We start from the raw sequence: 5,213 nt of genomic DNA on the forward strand, positions 1-5,213 counted from the left end.
TACACCCGCCCGCATGCACGCTCGCCCCGCTGCGTACGCCCGTGTGGTTTGAGTGATTAAAAAAAACCGATAGGGCGAACCCTATCTTCACATCGCCTCAGCTGCCGCCGCCGCCATCTCCGGCAATACCTGGCCGACGAAAAAAAAACCTATGCGTTGAAAAAAAAACCTATGCGTTGTGCGCTACTGGACGCCAACAACCGCCTAGGTGGGGCAGACGGCGCCGCCGTCGTCAGCTCGGCGTGCTGTTCGCCCTCGCATTGTGCGTGACTAGACGCCGACAACCGCCTCGGTCGGGCAGACGCCTCCGCCGCCGTCAGCTGCTGTTCGCCCTCGAGCCTCCGGCGAATCCCAACACTATTGTCATGTCTGACGAAGGCAACGAGGTACGCGAGCCGCTGGCATAGCGTTTTAAAAACGGATTTTAATTGCGAACATGTTACGTGATGTTTGAATGGATCTTTGACTATATATGAACGTGTATAGATGGAGGCTGAAATAGGATATGACGGTGATGATGGCGGTAGCCACTACACCATGGTAGAGCTTACGTGACACACCAATGTGTCGGCATAGGGTACCTTTGCCGACACATAAGTTGTAGGGCAAAGGTATTGCCGACAGTTGTTTACTTCCCGACACTTTTTCAGTCGGCATATACCCTACCTACGCCGACAAATGGTGTGTCCACATACACCCTACCTACGCCGACACTTTTATCAGACAACATACACCCTACATGTGTCGACAGATAACCTGTCCACATACACCCTACCTATGCCGACACTTTATTAGCCACGGACATCATATCTATGCCAACAGATAATCTATCAACATACACCCTACCTACACTGACAGATATTACCTTTGCCGACAGATGAATTGTTGGTAAAGTGATGTGCAGCCAAAACAACATATATATATACAAGCTCTAAGCCTATAAACAGATTCAGTTATTATCTATATATACAAGCTCTAAACAGATTCAATTACTATCCTCACATCCACAAGCAGGTTCAAGATGAACACATATTGTACAACAATGAAAATATGTTCACAAACATGCATATACATTGAACACAAGTTGACAAACACATCAATCTTGACACAGCATAGTTTTCACCATCTTAACAATCACCCAGAATACACGAGTCACAAAAAGTTGAGCACTATTTGCTGGTATGAGAGACTTCAACTAGATGGTCCAGGACACAGAAGTCTGTATCCACATGCACAAAGTGCAAGCTCCGAAATACCCGAAGCACCAAATGGTCTAGAAGACATCAGATCCATGATTACAAGTTGGTTGGTCCATAAACGCTGCAAAGTCATGACGTCCATGTGCACCAGGTGGCTAAGTGCCTGAAATTTTTTCACAAAATTTTGTCAAGAAAATGGAATCAGGTCAAGTTGTTCAAAGCTCATATCCGGATTAACACAGATTTGATCAATAAATCATCATGATATCATAGTTAACAATATAGTTTCTACAAAAGTTATAATTGGCTCACATGGTACTGTATAGAATTATGTTCCCGTGCTTGCAGTTTTATCAACAATGAAGGCATTGACCATCTGAAATAGATCCTACAACCTAGTAGCTTATTTTATAGCCTATTACGTAAGCATTCACTGAAGAGAGAAAGACAACCTCTTTCGCAACCTCTCTAGATTTTCATGATTAAGAGCTACATAACCATGGATAAAAAAGGAAACCATGACACATATATACACACGCAATTTAGTGATAACACGTAGGCCAGCAACCTTGTAAAGTGACATTTTTAGAAACTGTTCTTATGCAATAGCATGTGAGCTAAATTACTACTGAAACAAAAAATGTACCTAGTAGTTGAGGTATCCGGCCAGGTAGCCTTCCATTCACCACCAATTGCCCACTACAAGTCGTGGCCCTGGTTCCCAGTGAGGTGGCCTTTCCATCCACTATTCACTTTCTGCTGCACGTGCGCAACCATGGTTCCCAGCGAGGTAGCCATCCGTTCTCCGCCCATTGCCCATGCTGGTGGTCATGGTTCCCGGCTATTGTTGTCAAGACTAAATGAATTAGTAATTTGTTTCTCATCATGCATTATAATTATGACAATTGTATGTAACTACACTATTTGCATCTATTTTTTACTTTAATTATGTGCAATTGGCATAGGCATATCAAGGTGGAACACTGAATTTAAGCATAAAAGTACAGGACTGAGCAATATATATTGTGCAAGTTCAAAAGTTCATGATTAAATGTGCAATGTTCATAAGAAGTAAATGACTGAGCAACTATGTTATGGAATCATAAAGCTTGCTCTTTTTAACATTGTACTGAACTGAACTAACTGAACCAAAAAGGTAAAGCAAATGCTATACTTCAAACATTGCTGAAATAATCTAGAAAATGGAACATAATACAAGAATGGCCATGCATGAAGCACTTATATCTAGCATAATTAATATAGACTAGGCAAACGCGCGCTTTGTTGTGTCGGTTTTTTTCCAGCTTCTTGATTATTTGTTTGCAGACATGTAGTTTGTCCATCTGGTCATGATACACGAAAATTGATAACAAAAGCACACTAATAGAGAAAACTAAACCACCTGTGACTACAAAATTTTGCATGAATATGCGCGTGGAAGCAAGAGTGAGCAACTCATTTACACAAGACCAGTGCAGTAAAAGTTGCATTTACACAAGACCTATTGAAGTATAATCTGGGCCAGCAATGTAAGCCCATCAAGAAACATGGCCATCTTTGAATTCATCTCGAACTTTATTTTCTTCTCACATGGTTTGAACTCAGTTGGAATAATCATTTGTACATATTTTTCTTACCCCATGGCATGACAGCGATGTTTGATCACATTATTAGAGCTTCACAAAAGAGGGGCTTAGGTGTAGAGTTGAATACGAAAACATGTCGCTACTCCGGTGAAGCAACCTTGCACCCAACTCCTTCACACCTGAAAATAAACAAGACAACGGTACTCAGGTGAACCAAAAAGAAAGAATTACAATTACCTAAGAGGTTAGATGGCATTAAGGTTGTTTTAAATGGATAAGATAAAAATAATAGGATATGATCCTATCATGAAGCTAACAGATGCAGTAGCTCCAATGTGAGACAGACCCTTGGGAACAATAAGGCAATACCAAATATAACTGAAAAAGGAAAAGGTCCAAGCTAAAGTAGCAAGACCAAGAATTGTCTGGTAGCTTGACTACCAACGACTTCACTTGAAATGTGCTCTGGGTACACATACTGCCTAGCCTGAGTATTGCTTTGTTTCCAGTTTTTCCTCCAAGGAGGCCTAAAAATGCATCCAGTGAAAAATGAGGCCTAACAATTCTAGTCAGGTCAGCCCACTATGAAACAAATATTGGCATCACCATCTCAAAATTAGAAATGCACACACATGCATCCCAAAATATGTGCAAGAGAACTACGCACATACCTAGTGAACAATAAACTTAATGAAAAGAAACTGGTCCACAATATTCAGATGATAGCTGCAGTACACGCAACAAATGCAATTAATAAAAGGCCATTTCCGAGACACTTACACCATCTGGATGTATTTCGTTGAGTCTGGTCATATTGTCCCTTTCCTTCCATCTTAGTTCTGCAGTTTCACCTAAGTACTGCGAAATAATGTTATCAATGACAAAGTCTGGATCAGAGAAAAAGTATAAGGGGAGTGATTAAAAGGAGGACATGGGGGTGGAGTATTTTTACACAAAACAAACTGCACAATCTGGCATCACAAGTAACATGACCGATATGAAACAATTAAGTCCCTTAACATATATAGTCACTTGCTATTCACGTATATGGATTTCCCCAAACATATATTCACAACTAAACCATTGAATATAGGAAAATATGCAGGAACAAAGAGCTCTTCCCCTTGGTGTTGGAACAATTTCATCAAGTGTATCAGGGACCGAGCAATCTGTGTAGAAAAACTGATCCTAGTTAGGGGAGGGGTGAATCCTGAATGAAAAATCAAGTACAGAGAAGGAAATCTCAGGACGAGTCGATGCCTACCTCAGGGCACGGCTGTCTTCGGGAGGGGCGCAGCACAGAAGATGCAGCCCCGACAGCAGCAGGTCCAGTAGCAGCAGATCTGGCAGCAGCGGGAGCTCGGATATGGAGTCCCGACAAAAGCAGGTGCGGCAGCTGCGGGAGCCCAGAGATGGAGCCCGGCAGTAGCAGGGACGGGGATTGGCGAGGACGACGGCTGGATGTCAGGGGAGGGGCGAGGACGGCGGTTGGATGTGGATCGCGAGGACGGCGGCTGGATGTGGATCGCGAGGACGGCCGCTCGATCTCGGGACGGAGCTCGAGGGGAGGGGGAGCGGAGTGCAAGGATGGGTGTATGTCGGGGTGGAGCTCGGCCGCGGCGGAGTGCGAGCTCCGAGATGATGGCTTGACGACGGGTGGTGCGCGAGGCCGGCGGCAGGACTGTGGATCGAGCACGAGGGCGGCGGCGGCAGGCACGGGTTAGGGTCGTGGAGTTGGGGATATTTTGCACGGTGGTGGAGGATATTTTGCACGATCACCCCAAAAATTTCCCCTCGCGCCGAAATCACGCGGCCACAAGTTTTCAACCATCAGTCCATTGACACGTGTCCACCTACATCGACACTTAGTCTGTGCCCATACACCCTACATAAGCCGACACATTTTAAGTCGCTAAATACCTAGCTACACTGACAGAAAAACTGTCAAGGTCCACACATATGCCGACACATAACATGTTATTAAGCAATTGCTCACAGATATATTGATGCTTCGGGATTGCTGACTCTTAATGTGTCCACGGTGATGTACCTTTGCCAACACATGATCCGAAGACAAAACTTAAAAGCTATGGTGATAGTTATTTTGTGAAGATTACTCGACCTTTGCCCACAAAAATGTGTCACGTAAGCTCTACCGTGATGTCGTGAGCGAGGACGGATCATTGTCATTGGATGAAGACGAACATGACGTCAAAAATTATATGAGTTTGGATGAGTCTTATAGTGGCAATGTAAGTGGTCTGCATGTTGTCAAGCATATTAAATACAAGCACCCGGGATGACAATAACATGTTTGACTTTGCACAGGTAGGAGGGGATGATGACAATGAGGATATGGATCTAGATGATTCATATGCTGAAAGCGGAAGCCATGTAGGTTTAGAAGTATGCAGGTTATTTTAAAGTG

General features: G+C 43.7%; 1 long non-coding RNA gene across 2 annotated transcripts; it reads right to left on the reverse strand.

Annotated features, from left to right (window-relative positions):
- Positions 1 to 1,015: 1,015 nt before the first annotated feature.
- LOC109786335 (uncharacterized) lies at positions 1,016 to 4,581 on the reverse strand. Of its 2 annotated transcripts, none has more exons than XR_002238279.4 (5): positions 4,050 to 4,581; positions 3,566 to 3,954; positions 2,837 to 2,964; positions 1,846 to 2,040; positions 1,016 to 1,362 (listed from the first exon to the last, which is right to left on the reverse strand). It is a non-coding gene; the product is annotated as an uncharacterized lncRNA (long non-coding RNA). The 2 variants fall into 2 exon arrangements; XR_002238280.4 differs by having other exon boundaries at positions 3,566 to 3,967; positions 4,050 to 4,539.
- Between the last annotated feature and the right edge of the window lie 632 nt (positions 4,582 to 5,213).

This window comes from Aegilops tauschii, chromosome 2 (genome assembly GCF_002575655.3).
Source record: "Aegilops tauschii subsp. strangulata cultivar AL8/78 chromosome 2, Aet v6.0, whole genome shotgun sequence".
Classification (NCBI taxonomy): Eukaryota; Viridiplantae; Streptophyta; class Magnoliopsida; order Poales; family Poaceae; genus Aegilops; species Aegilops tauschii.